The sequence below is a fragment of the Sus scrofa genome, chromosome 1 (assembly GCF_000003025.6).
Source record: "Sus scrofa isolate TJ Tabasco breed Duroc chromosome 1, Sscrofa11.1, whole genome shotgun sequence".
NCBI lineage: Eukaryota > Metazoa > Chordata > Mammalia > Artiodactyla > Suidae > Sus > Sus scrofa.
The window spans coordinates 125,555,932-125,570,863 of NC_010443.5; the positions used below are offsets into that span (position 1 = coordinate 125,555,932).

Here is a 14,932-nt window from a genome sequence, read left to right on the forward strand (position 1 = left end):
TTGTTAAAATTGTCACAATGTAGAGCTGTCTGGGACTTTTTTTTCACTTGACATTGTTTAAGACTAATTTATGTCCTTTTGCATGCATCTATCATTCATTCATTTTTACTGCCTTATAACATTCCTCAAATTTTTCTTCTAGCATTTTGTAAGTAGTTTAGTTTCCTTGTAGAAATGGTAATTCTGAATAGGGAAAAGACTAACTGTATTAAGTTCTAAAGGCAAAGGAAATCCTGCTAAACAATTTTGCCCTTCAGCTTGACATGTTCATATCAAAATTACTCATCTCTGTCAAAGCTAAGGATGTTTTTCTCTTCTTAGGCGCCCTAGTCTGAAGTTATTTAATATGAACAGTTGGGATACACCATGCAAGCTATCACTCTAGTTTTATATGACTCCAGCTAGTCTTGAAGTGCTTGAAGACATAAAGTGATTTGTGCCATATTAGTCACAACATGGGCTGGGGACCTACGAAGTTAGAGTCTAATGGAAGAGTATGAATAGCCTTGAAGAAGGAAATAGCATGGAGGAAGCCAGGTCTATATGGTTGAGTTTGTCCTGAATACTGTCTCAGAGCTCTGTGTTAACTCAAAGTAAGCCAAATAGAACATTTCTTATGTTAATAATCAAGACAGTTCACCTCAGGAGTGCTTCCACATATGGTCTTGTGTTTCTCCTTGGCTTGCTGAAGCTCATCTTTGAACTCTCTCCATGTCACATCTTGGCCACTGATCAGTAGCTATGATGGCAGCAAAGTAATATATTATGCAAGTTAAGTCTGTTGACAGTGGAAGAAACTTATTTGGTTGGAGAGGGAGGAGTTTTATGCTAGTTGGACTGCAAGTTTTCCATGTGAAATTTTTAGTCACACTGGTACTAAATACATAAATTACATCTGGTTATCTTGCAGTTAGAGCTCTCTCTCTCTCTCTGTCTCTCTCTGTCTCTCTGTCTCTCTCTGTCTCTCTCTGTCTCTGTCTCTCTGTCTCTGTCTCTCTCTCTCTCTCTCTCTCACACACACACACACACACACACACACACACACACACCCATAAAATAATGAACAGCAGATAGACTATTTAAAGATGACTTTTTGACATTACCTTACATCATGTCACCATGTTTTGGATTACTTATATCTCTAGGGTTTTTGATAAGTTTTTAATACAATAAACTCATCCAAATTAGGTATATGCAACTTGAAATACCAGTTTAGCCTCTGAGCCAATGTTTATGCCACTTGTATAGACATGATTAACAAATAGAAGAATTAGGATTCATATAGACCAACACATAGATTCTCCTTCTCTTGCTAACATGCCTAACAGTATCTTATTCTTTGGTATGTGATATTCTGGTTAAAGTAATTCTGGGGATTCATTTATAACATCAGATACTTCTCACATGCCAGCCCCAATGTTGATGTGCCTGAGGCGCCTCAAACCACTGGATTTGCAAGATTAAATCTAATGGTAACTAAAGACATCTTTTTGATACATACCACACTATATATTCTTTTAATTGTCTCCTTTTTATCATTTCAGCAACCCACTGAAAGATGGCATCTCCATTTAATAAAGAGAAAGCTAAAGTTTATCATCAGAAGATATTACTGTTATATTGGATCACAAATGGTAAATTCTAGATTGCAGGTTTGTTGATAGAGAGCAGCATGAAAGATAAAAATGGTTATGTAAAGGTGGTGGATACAAAATGACTACTTTCTTATTTACCCTAATAATAGCCCTGAGGTCAGATAGAAGAATCTAGAATAAATGGATGCACAAGTCAGACTCTCCAGAAAAAATACTAAAATGAAGTTTAGGGTATATGACGTTTATTAGCAGTTGACATCTATGAAAGAAAGGATTAGAAACAGAATTGGGAAGAGGGAAAATGTGTATTGCAATGCAGGTGCAACAGACCCTTAACCTACCTGGTGATGGAGTACTCAAGACCCTGTTGCCTGTCAGAGGTGTCCCCCATTGGGCGCAAATGGCTCTGCCACACTCAGTCACCAGATAGGGAAGAAGGGCATGAGCTTGGTTGAGATGGCTTTCAGCAGCTAAGGCAGAACCTGAAGATGCTGACTGGTGGAGGTATTCTGGGACCACCATACTCCCTGTAGCTGGTAGAAAGTTTTATTTTGAAGAGGGATCTGGTTGTGTTTCTCTATGTCTACTACAAATGGACAATGACACAGTATATCCTATATCCTCTCTTATGCCACAAGAACAGTTATTATACTATCCAGTTGGCTCAACTAATCAACAGATGCCTGTAGTGATTGTGCTATTGTGTAAATGTGATACAGTCTTAAGTCTTACTAAAGTAAATAACTGGGGAGTTCCCATCATGGCACAGTGGAAACAAATCCAACTAGGAACCATGAGGTTGCAGGTTCAATCCCTGGCCTTGCTCACTGGGTTGAGGATCCAGCATTGTCATGACCTGTGGTGTAGGTTGCAGATGTGGCTGGGATCTAGTGTTGCTGTGGCTCTGGTGTAGTCCAGCAGCAACAGCTCCGATTCGACCCCTAGCCTGGGAACCTCCATATGCCACGGGTGCAGGTCTATAAACACACCAAAAAAAAAAAAAATACAAAAGACAAAAAAAAAAAAGTAAATAACTGGGCGGAAAGGGCCAAGTAAGGGAGAAATTACAGAAAAGAATGAAATTTTCTATAAAGGACATTAGAATTGTAGATGCATTTTTTTGTAAGATAACCTGAGCAAGGTTATATCTGTCGTGGATAAAGCCCTTAATACTTCAAACTGAGGACAGAGACAATCCGTGGATAGACAATGATATGTGACCCAAGTTTAATTGTCTTTGTACTGGCCAGTGTATATTTATGGCTGTGAGGATAGCCTCTTTGGCAAAGTATCTATTCTTGAGGCATCTCATAAAAGTGAGCTGAAAAGATCAACCATAACCTACAAGGTGTCTAAGTCTCTCCAGATTGTGATTGAACTTGGGACTCTGATAGTGACAGCAAAACTAATACTGGCAGGCACTCTGTATTTTCAAACCTTCCTGCTTTCCCCAGAGACCTGTGTAATCCCAGCTAATATGAAAGTATCAGCTTGATTCATTGTAGCCTCCTTAACATATTCTCTTTCTAGAGTTTTATTCAGTATTAAATTCTTGAGCAAATGCTGTATACCAAATTCTGTGCTAGCCTCTATAGACATTTACTTTCTATATTACAGCAAATATCTAATTCTCTCACAGTTGCAAAAAATAAGAGAAGCTGAGACTCTTGCCAGGTGATTCATCTGACAAATAGCTGATTTGTCTTGCTACAGACACCTTGGTAATTTTAACATTCTGTTCAAGTATATCAACACATACTAATATCAAATAGTCTGGATATGAGAAAAAGATGACAACTGAATTCTAAACAAGGATTTTTCAGCACTTATTTGAATACTACACAAAACCCTTTGACCACCAATCTTGATATCCTTTCCCATCACCAGGAAAACAAAGAGGTACCCATTATCTGGAATATGATATAATGAATACCTGGGGCTTCTGAAAACAGCCTTCAGTGACAAAAGGAAAAAGAAAGGAGTTATCCCAGACATCAGTGCCACGAATCCATATTGGCTCCTTGTTCTGGATAGCTCTTTTCCAGAGGCGGAGGCAGTTGAGAGATGAATGAATCTCTTCCAGCCTCAGGAATATTTGCATTTCCAGCTCTGGTGATTCCTTGGCCTATTCCTGGTGTCCTGGACTGAGTAAAATGGCATAGAACCCATCTGTGAGTGGGTAGAAAGAGACGTGTGTGAGGAAAAGAGAAAGTTCTCCTTCTTCTCAGCCACTTTCTTGGAGAACTTCCTCTGGACTGCATAGTACATGTGGACTACATGTATTACATGCATACTTTGATTCTGACACAACAATGAATGAGACCAATCAAGTAGTATAGGCAACCTCTTAGGACTTTGAATGTCAAAGTGGGATAGAAACTTAGTCCTTTTCTCTCAAGACACCATACCTGGACAAACATCAAGTAGGCAATAGCAAAGGTGAAGGGGTTTTTCCACAGCTTTGAAAGGCTGGTTTTCATGGAAATGATAGACTGAACAAGAGCTGAATCAGCCACATCATCAATTTGAACTTCCTTCCTAGTTCTTGTTCTGCCCAGTGTGAGTTGAAGCAGGATGTTTGGATGCTTCTTCTCTCACTTAGGCTTCTATAACTGATCTTGGAGGCATAAAGTATCTTTTATGCTGATTCACATTATGAGTGTTGCCAAAACAGAAGAAAATTTATAATCCCCAGATTCTGCCTGACAAAATGAAACTGAAATCCAGATTCTGTTCACTCCTACTAATTGTAATACATTGTTTTTTTCAATTTTACCAGTAACATAGAAACCAGAAATACAACTGCAGTCTCCACAGTAATTCTCTAGCTACTGGAGAACGGATTTACATTTGCTCTAGATTTTCAGGAGAGCAAGAACTAAACAAGGAATTAATATTTAGCTATCTAAACCTTTAGAAACAATAACTTGAGCAGAGTCATTAGTGCCATTTCTAAGGCTATAAATAGTCCTGAGGCTATTAGAGAAGGAAACTAAGAACCAATGTGCTACTGCCAGTGGTAAAAGGCCAGGCACTGAGTTCAAACTATGAATGGCAAAATAAAGCAGTATGATTTGCCTAAACCAATGTATTAGTGTTAAATTGAAAAGGCTAGAGTAGGCCACTATCTAACATTCTTTTTTCCCCCCTTTCCTCTTTTGTTCTCTTTCTTGTGATCTAATGATTTTCTTTAGTGTTGTATTTGGATTTCTTTTTGTTTGTGTATATCTATTATAGATTTTTGGTTTGCAGTTACCATGAGATTTTTATATAATAGTCCACACACTCACACACAATGGTTTTAAGTTGCTGATCTCTTAATTTCAAATGCATTTAAATTGTCCTGCATTTGTACTCTCCTCCTCTTATGATTATTGGTTTAGAAATCATATTTGTGTATGGATGATTTCCTACATTTACTGTATATTTGCGTTTATTGGTGAGCTTTCCCATCTCATGATTTTCTTGTTTGTTGTTATGGTCCTTTCTTTTCTGTCTTTAACATTTGTTGTAAAGCTTGTTTGGTGGTGCTGAATTCTTTTAGCTATTGCGTGTCTGCAAAGCTTTTGATTTCTCCTTCAAATTTGAATGAGAACCTTAATGTGCATTCTTTGTAAAAGCTTTTTCTGAATATATCATGCCACTCCCTTCTGGCCTGCAGTTTCGGCTGAAAAATCAGCTGATAACTTATTGGAATTCTCTTCTATATTATTTTTTGATTTTCCCTCATTGCTTTTAATATTTTCTTTTGTCTTTAATTTTGGTCAATTTGATTATTATGTGTTTTGGCATGTGTTTCTCTGTTACTTTCTGTTTAAATATCTTCTTAGGCAATTTCTTGCTCTCTTCTCCTTCTGGGACCCCTATAATGCAAATACTGGTGCATTCAATATTAAGCTGTACTTATCTCAGAGTTCCCTTCACAGCTCAGGGGTTAATGAACCAACTAGGATCCATGAGGATTCAGGTTTGATCCCTGACCTTGCTCATTGGGTTAAAGATGTCGTGTTGCCATGAGATGTGGTGTAGGTCACAGTTGCAGCTTGGATCCTATGTTGCTGTGGCTGTGGCCTGGGCCAGCAGCTATAGCTCGGATTTGACCCATAGCCTGGGAACTTCCATATCCCATGGACGCAGCCCTAAAAAGCAAAATAAATAAATAAATAAACTGTACTTATTCCTTTTTAATTTATATTTTTATTATAGTTGATTTACAGTGTTGTGTCAATTTCTGCTGTACAGCATAGTTAGCCAGTCATTTACATACCTATTTTTTTTCTCATATTACTATCACATGGTCAATCCAAAGACTGGATAGAGTTTCCTATGTTATACAGTAGGACCTCATTGCTTTTCTATTCTAAATATAACAGTTTGCATCTACCAATCCTGAACTCCCCATCCATCCCACTTCCTCCCCCATCCCCCTTGGCAATAAGAAGTCTATTCTCTAAGTCTGTGAGTCTGTTTCTGTTTTGTAGATAGATTCATTTGTGATATATTTTAAATTTCACATATAAGTAATATCATATGGCTCTCTTTATCTTTCTGACTTACTTCACTTATTATGAGAATCTCTAGTTCCATCCATGTTGCTGGAAATATCATTATTTTGTTCTTTTTTATATCTAAATAGTATTCCATTGAATCTTCTTAATCCACTCATCTCTCAATGGACATTTAGATTGTTTCCAGATGTTGGCTATTGTGAATAGTTCTTCAATGAACATAGGCATGCATGTATCTTTTGCAATAAAAATATTGTCCAGATGTGTGAAGGAGTGGGATTGCTGGATCATATGGTAGTTCTATATTTAGTTTTCTGAGGAACCTCCATACTGTTTTCCATAGTGGTACCAATTTACATTCCCAGCAAAAGCTAAGGAGGGTTCCCTTTTCTTCACACACTTTCCAGCATTTGTTATTTGTAGACTTGTTAGTGATGGCCATTCTGACTGGTGTGGTGGTACTTTGTTGTAGTTTTGATTAGCATTTTTCTAATAATTAGTGATGTGAGCATTTTTTCATTTATCTACTGACCATCCATATGTCTTTGAAGAAATGTCTATTTAGCTCTTCTGCACATTTTTTCTTCAATTGGGTTGTTTGGGGTTTTTTTGTTATTGAGTTGTATTAGTTATTGGTATGTTTTAGATATTAGGCCCTTGTTGGTTGGATCATTTGCAAAGATTTTCTCCCATTCTATAAGCTGTCTTTTCATTTTTTGAATACTTTCCTTTCCTGTGCAAAAGCTAATGAGTTTAATTAGGCACCCTGATCTTGGTCTAGAAGAATCAATATTGTCAAAATGACTAGACTACCCAAGGCAATCTACAGATTCAACACAATCCCTATCAAATTACCAATGACATTCTTCACAGAAGTAGAGCAAAATATTGTAAGATTTGTATGTAAATACAAAAGACACCAAATAGCCAAAGCAATATTGAAAAAGAAAAACTGGAACAGGCAGAATCAGGCTCCCTGACTTCAGATAATACTACAATGCTACAGTTATCAAAACAGCATGGTACTGACACAAAAATGGAAATATATATGAATGGAACAGGATAGAAAACCCAGAAACAAACCCAAGCACTATGGTCAACTAATCTATGACAAAGGAGGCAAGAACATACAGTGACGGCAAGTTAGTCTTTTCAAAAAGTGATGCTGGGGAAAATGGAAAACTGTATGTAAAAGAATGAAATTAGAACACTTTCTAACACCATACACAAAAATTAACTCAAAATAGATTAAACACCTAACTGAAAGACCAAACACTATAAAAATCCTATAGGAAAACATAGGCAGAATGCTCTTTGACATAAATATCAACATCTTGCTTGACCCACCTCCTAGAATAATGACACCTCCTAGAATAATGACAATAAAAACTAAACAACTGTCCTCATTTCTTTTTATTCTTTTCTTTATTCTATTCTGTGGAAGTGAGTTCCACCACTCTGTCTTCCAGCTAACTTATCTTTTATTCTGCCACATTTATTCTTCTAGTGTATTTTTCTTTTAAATTACTGTAATTTTCAATTGTTTATTCTTTAACTTTTCTAATTCTTTGTTAAAAACTTTGTATAATTCTTGCTCTGTGCCTCCATTCTTTTCCTGAATTCTTGAATCATTTTTACAGTCATTACTCTCAATTTGTCCTTGGGTATATTGCATATCTCCACATTACTTAGTTGTTCTTCTGGAGCTTTATCATGTTTCTTCATCTGGAACATATATCAACTTTGGATAAATGGCTGTTTGTAGGAGATAGCCTATATCTCACAGCAGTATACTTCCAAGGTTAGGATATGACTTGTGTTTGCAGACTCAGTTCCATAGCCTGTGGGACTGTATGTTTCTTGTTTCTGGCAGTTGGCCCCTGGTTTTTGAGGCCAATCTAGAGGCCTGTGCCAGCTTCCTGGAGGGAGGGGCCAGTGCCTGCCCACTGGTGGGCGGAGCTGGGTCTTATCCTCTGATAGGCAAGACTGTGTCAAGGAATGTGTTTAGAAGCAGCTGTATACTCAGGGAGGCTTTATACAGCCTGTCTCCTGATAGGTAGGGCTACGACCCTATTGGTTGTTTAGCTGAGACCTCTCAGCTCTGGAGCCTATAGGCTGTTGGGTGGGGCCAGGTGTTGGTGCCAACGTCCCAAGCAATACATCAGCTTTCGTTTGCATACTCCCAGATATGGTCACACCAGCTTTTTTGTCCTGAGAGAGAGCTACAGTGGCCCCTCCCACCATCTTTCCCCGGGAGACCCTCCAAAATCAGGAGGTAGGTTTTTCCCAGGCTCCTATTAAATCACTGCTTCTTTTCTGGGTCCCAGTGTGCATGAGACCTTGTGTATGCCCTCTAAGAGTGAGATGTATGTTTCACCTAGTCCTGTGGAGCTTTTGCAGTCAAGACACACTGAACTTCAACTCCCTTTAATGGCTAAATAGTGTGACACTGTGTATATATACCACATCTGCTTGATCCACTCATCTGTCAATGGACAATTAGGTGGTTTCCATATCCTTGTTATTATAAATAATGCTGTGGTGCATATGGATGTGCAGATATCTTGTTAACATAGTAATTTCATTATCTTCAGATATATACACAGAAGTGGAATTGCTGGATAAAATGGTAGTTCCATTTTTTAATTTATAAATGAACTTCCATAATGTTTTCCATTATGGTTGTACAATCCCCCAACAGAGAATAAGTCTTCCCTTTTCTCCATCTCCTCACCAGCACTTTTTATCCACTGGCTTTTTGATACTAGCTACTCTAACAGGTGTGAAATGAGATCTCATTGTTGTTTTGATTTGCATTTCCCTCATGGTTAGTCATGTTGAGCATTTATTCATGTACCTGATGTCCATTAATATATCTTATTTGGGAAAAATGTCTATTCAAGTCCCATATCAATTAAAAAAATTTATCATACTTGATGTACAATGTTCTGTCAACTTCTGCTGTACAGCAAAGTGACCCATCTATACATTTATAGACATTCTTTTTTTCACATCAATTTTTAAATCATATTTTTTTGCCATTGTCTTTTATGTGTTTTTAAATGTATTTCGGATATTAGTCCCTATAAGATACGTAGTTCGCAAGATTTTTTCCTATTTGAAGGTTGTCATTTCATTTTGTTGATGATTTTCATTGTCGTCTACAAGCTTTTTAGTTGGATATAGTCCTACTTGTTTATTTTTTATTTTGCTTGTGATTTAGGTTTCATATCCAACACCCATTAAAAGAGCTTTTTAAAATGTTTTCTTTCAGGAGTTTGTGGCTTCTTGTCTTACTGTTAAATCTTTAAGGCATTCAAGTTAATTTTTGGGAGTGGTATAAGACAACTGTCTAGTTTCTTTCCTCTCTTTCTTTCTTTCTTTCTTTCTTTCTTTCTTTCTTTCTTTCTTTCTTTCTTTCTTTCTTTCTTTCTTTCTTTCTTCTTTCTTCCTTTCCTTCTTCCTTTCCTTCTTCCTTTCCTTCTTCCTTTCTTTCTTGTCTTTTGGGCTGTTCCCATGGCATATGGAGGTTCCCCTGCTAGGGGTCAAATTGGAGCTGTAGCCACTGGCCTACGCCAGAGCCACACCAACGCGGGATCTGAGCCGCATCTGCAACCTACACAACAGTTCACAGCAATGCCAGATCTTTAACCCACTGAGCAAACCTGCAAATTCATGGTTCCTAGTCAGATTTGTTAACCACTAAGTCATGATGGGAGCTCCTAGTTTCTTTCTTTTTATATATGAATATCCAATTTTCCCAGAGCCATTTATTGAAAAGACCATCTTTTCTTCATTGAATATGCTTGGATCCTTTGTCAAATATTAGTTGACTTTATATATGTGGGGTTATTTCTAGGTTTTTAATTCTGTTCCATTGGTCTATGTGTGTCTAATTATACAAGTAGTATACTATTGTGATTACTATAGCTTTATAATATAGTTTGAAATTACATAGTGGGATGCCTCTTGCTTGAGAGAACAAATTTGCCCTCAGGATTGCTTTGGTTGTTCAATTTTTTTGTGGCTTCATATACATTTTAGGATTGCTTTTTCTACTACTATAAAAAATGCCATTGAAATTTTATAGGAATTGCATTGAATCTATAGATGGATTTGGGTAGTATGGATATTTTAACAATATTAGCTCTTCTAATCCATGAACATGGGATAATTTTCTATTAATTTGTGTCATCTTTGTTTTTGTCCATCAGAGTCCTATAGTTTTCAGCATAGAGATCTTTTGCCTCTTTGGTTAAATTTATGCTTAGGCATTTTGTTGTTGGATACTATTATAAATGGGATTGTTTTCTTTATTCATTTTTCATATAATTGTTACTTTATAGTAATGCTATTTTTTTTTATCCTGCACCTTTACTGAATATTTGATTAAATACAAGAGTTTTTTGGTGAAGTGTTTAGGATATATATATATATATATATAATTATGTCATCTGCAAATAGACATAATTTTACTTCTTTCTTTCCAATCCTAAAGGCTATTCTTTCTATTCTTGCCTAATTGCTCTGGCCAGGATTTTCAGTACTATGCTGAATAAGAATGGTAAGCACTCTTGAAGTGAGTGCCCTTCTCTTGTTCCTTACTTTAGAAAAAAGCTTTCAAACTTTCACTATTAGTATGATGTTATCTGTAGGTTTGTCATATATGGTCTTTAATATGTTGAAGTACATTGCTTTTGTACCTATTTTATTAAGATTTTTGTATCATGAACAAATATCAAATTTTGCAAAATATTTTTTCTGTGTTATTGTGATAAGTAATGTAATATATCACATTATTTATTTGTGTATGTTGAACCATCCTTGCATTGCAGGGATAAATCCCACTTGATCCTATTGAATTATATTTTTAATGTACTGATGAATTTGGCTTGCTAGTATTTTATCTAGAATTTTTAAATCTATAAACATCAGGGACATTGGCCTGAATATTTTTATTTTGGAATGTCCTTTTCTGGCTTTAGTAACAGGGTAATTCTGGAATCATAAAATCAATTTGAGAGTATTCCCTCCTCTTCAATTTTTGGTAAGAGTTTGTGAAGGATTGGCACTAATTATTTTAATATTTAGTAAAATTCACCTGTGAAGCTACCTGGTCCTTGGCTTTTGTTTGTTGGGAGATTTTTGATTACTGAATCAGTCACCTCACTAGTAATTCATCTGTTTGGATTTTCTATTTTTTCCCAACTTAGTTTTGGTAGATTGTATGTTTCTAAGAATTTTTTTCATTTTTTTCTAGTATGATGTATAGTTGCTGAAGTACAATTGTTCATAGTAACCTCTTATGATACTTTACATTTCTATGGTATCAATTGTGAAATATTTTTCATGTATAATTATGTTGATTTGAATCCTCTATTTTCCTTGGTTAGTATATCTAAAATTTTGTCAATTTTATTTATATTTTAAGCAGTCAACTCTTAGTTTTGCTAGTCTTTTATATTCTTTTCCTATTCTCCATTTCATTTATTCCTTCTCTAATCTTTATTATCTCCTTCCTTCTACTCAGTTGGGCTCGGATTTTTTTTTTAATTTTTTAAATTTTTTTTAGTTCTTGAGATGAAATCTTAGGTTGATTATTTGAGAAATTTTGTGGATGTAGGTGTTTATTAGTATGAACCTCCTTAGAACTTTTTTTTACTATGTCCCATACATTTTTTATGTTGTATTTCCATTTTTGTTTCAAAATACTTTATTTCCCATTGATTTCTTCTTTTATCAATTGGTTGTTCAAGAAAGTATTGTTGAGTATTTATGTATTTGTGAATTTTCAAGTTTTCCTATTGTTACTGATTTCTAGTTTCATGATATTTGGTCAGAGAAAATACTTGATATTAATTCAGTCTTCTTTAAACTGCAAGACTTTTTTTATTTGAATTTGCATTTATTTTTGTGACATTTATTCCCAGGCCATGCATTTTTGTTTCTTCTGTTTCTTCTAGGATATCTTTTTATTCTATGCAACTCCTCTTCTGGCTTAGGAACAATCTGCTCTTTTTTAGTAAGGATCATCTCAATGTGGCAGGAAGAACTCATGTAAGGGTTGATCCAACCAAGAACTAAGTCCTGTGCTGCATCCTTGGGGCTTTGTTCACCTGGATGTGCTCTCTGACCAAAGAATCTGCATCTAAGCCCTTAAGTTAAACTTCACTCTCTGCATTTTTGAGCATGTGCAATAAAAATTCAGTACTCATTTTGGGCTACTGATCCTGTGTTCAGCCCCACTGTTTGGCCTGGGCATACCTACCAACTCCACCATTATAATGATGGAATGGTACACGTTGCTTCTGTAGAGTGACATCCTTCAGATACTTGGTGGCTTTTAGAATATGCATACCTTTAATTGCCTGGGCAGTTTAATGAGTGTTCTTAAAATTAACACAAAGATTTGAACCTCTTGATTTGCATGATTTTTGGGGTTTTCTGGTTCAAGTGAATAGCGAAGCATTTTTAAAGGTCACCTCAAGCCACTTACCAGAAAAGGAAGCCTAAGATTGTTTTTTTGAACCACATATGAGTATCCTAAAAAATGTTCCATGTGCACTTCAGAAGGATGGATTCTACTAATGTCAGATAGTTTGTTCTCTGTATGTCTGTTAAGTGCATTTCATACATAGTGAACAAATCTGCTGTTTTCTTGTTGATTCTCTGTCTGGATGATGTATCCATTGTTGAGAGTTGGGTATTGAAATCCCTAACATTTTTTTGTATTGTTGTTTTTTTCCTCCATTTAGCTATGTTTTGTTTTGCTTTTTATATTTGTGGGCTCTGATATTGGGCACATAATTATTTAACATTTTTATAGTCTTGATGGATTGACCCCTTTTATATAATGGCCTTTTCCTTTTATACAAAATATATTTTAATTAAAATAGGTAAAAGTATAATTACCTTTTATTTTTTTGGATTATTTGTTTTATCAAAATATATTTTTCCACCCCTTCACTCTCAGTCTATGTGTGTCTTTGAACTATAGTGACTTTCTTGTAAGCAGTATATTGTTGGATCTTGTTTTGTTACCCATTCAGCTATTCTACGTCTTTTGATTGGAGTGATTAATTAGTTTACTTTTGAAGTAATAATTGATAGGTAAAGACTTACTATTGCCATCTGTTAATTGTTTTCTGGCTCTTTGGTAAATCTGTGGTTCCTTGTTTCATATCTTGTTGATTCTATGTGTGTGCATTTGAAGTATAACTGACCTGAAACACTATTAGTTCCAGGTGCACAATGTAGTATTAATATTTCTATGCATTATAAAATGACTATCATGATAAATCTAGTTACCATCTATCAATATGAAGTTATTACAATAATGGCATTCCCAAACCTGTACATTCATCCCCATAACTCATTTATTTTGAAACCATGTTTGTATCTCTTAATCTGTATTACCTATTTCAATCATTCCCCAAATGCTCCCCTCTGTAGCACCCTGTTTGTTCTCTGTATCTGTGAGTATGTTTCAGTTTGATTAGGTTTGTCCATTTGGTTTTTAGATTTAATACATAAGTGAAATGATATGTTATTTATCTTTCTCTGATTTATTTCACTTAGCATAATGCTCTCTAAATCTATCCATGTTGACACAAATTGCAAGATTTCATTCTTTTTTATGGCCAAGTAATATTCCAGTGTGTGTGTGTGTGTGTGTGTGTGTGTGTGTGTGTGTGTGTGTGTGTATCACTTCTTGTCAATTCACCTATCACTGATGGACACTTATGTTGCTTCCATATTTTTACTACTGCAAGTAATGTCCCAATAAACATAAGGATAATACATATTTTCACTTTCTTCAGAAAAATATCCAGAAGTGGAATTGATGGATTGTATGATAGTTATCATTTTAGTTTTTGAAGAACCTCCATTATGTATTGTACAGTAGTTGCCCCAGTTTACATTTCAACCAATAGTATACTAGGGTTCCCCTTTCTCCAAATTCTCACCAACACTTATTATTTGTGTCCTTTTGGTGACAGCCATCTGACAAGTGTGTATCTCACTGTGGTTTTGATTTGCATTTCCCTGATAATTAGTTATGCTGAGCATTTTTTCATGTCATTGGCCATTTGTATGCCTTTGGGAAAATGTCTATTCAAGAACTTTGCCCATTTTTAAATCACTTGTTGTTGGTACTGAATAATAGGAGTTCCTTATATATGTTAGGTATTTGCTCCTTATATGACATATCATTTGCAAATATCTTCTCCCATTTAGTAGAACAGACTTTCATTTTGTTGATAGTTTCCTTCACTATGCAAAACATTTTTAGCTTGATGTAGTCTCATTTGGTTGTTTTGCTTTTGATTTCCTTGCCTGAGGAGACATAGCCCTCCCCCCCCAAAAAAAATCGCTAAACTGATGTCAAAGAGCATGCTGCCTGTATTTTATTCTAGGAGTTTTATGGTTCCAGGTCTTACATTCAAGAGCTTAATCCATTTTTAGTTTATTTTGTACATGGTTTGAGAAAGTAATCCAGTTTGATTCTCTCACATGTAGCTGTCCAGTTTTCTCAACTCTATTTATTGAAGAGACTATCTTTTACCATTATATATTCTTATCTCCTTTGTCACACATTAACTGACTAAATAAGCATGAGTCAATTTCTGGCCTATTCTTTTCTTTTTGTGACTGCATCTGCAGCATATGGAAGTTCCCAGGCCAGTGGTCAAATTGGAGCTGCAGCTGCTGGCCTACACCACAGCCATGGTAATACTGGATCCAAGCCACATCTGTGACCTATGCCACAGCTTGTGTCAATACCAGATCCTTAATTCACTGAGCAAGTCCAAAGGTTGAAACCACATC

At 35.7% G+C, this 14,932-nt stretch overlaps 1 pseudogene; it reads right to left on the minus strand.

The window, feature by feature from the left end:
* On the minus strand, nt 11,190-13,742 carry LOC110256988 (annotated as a pseudogene).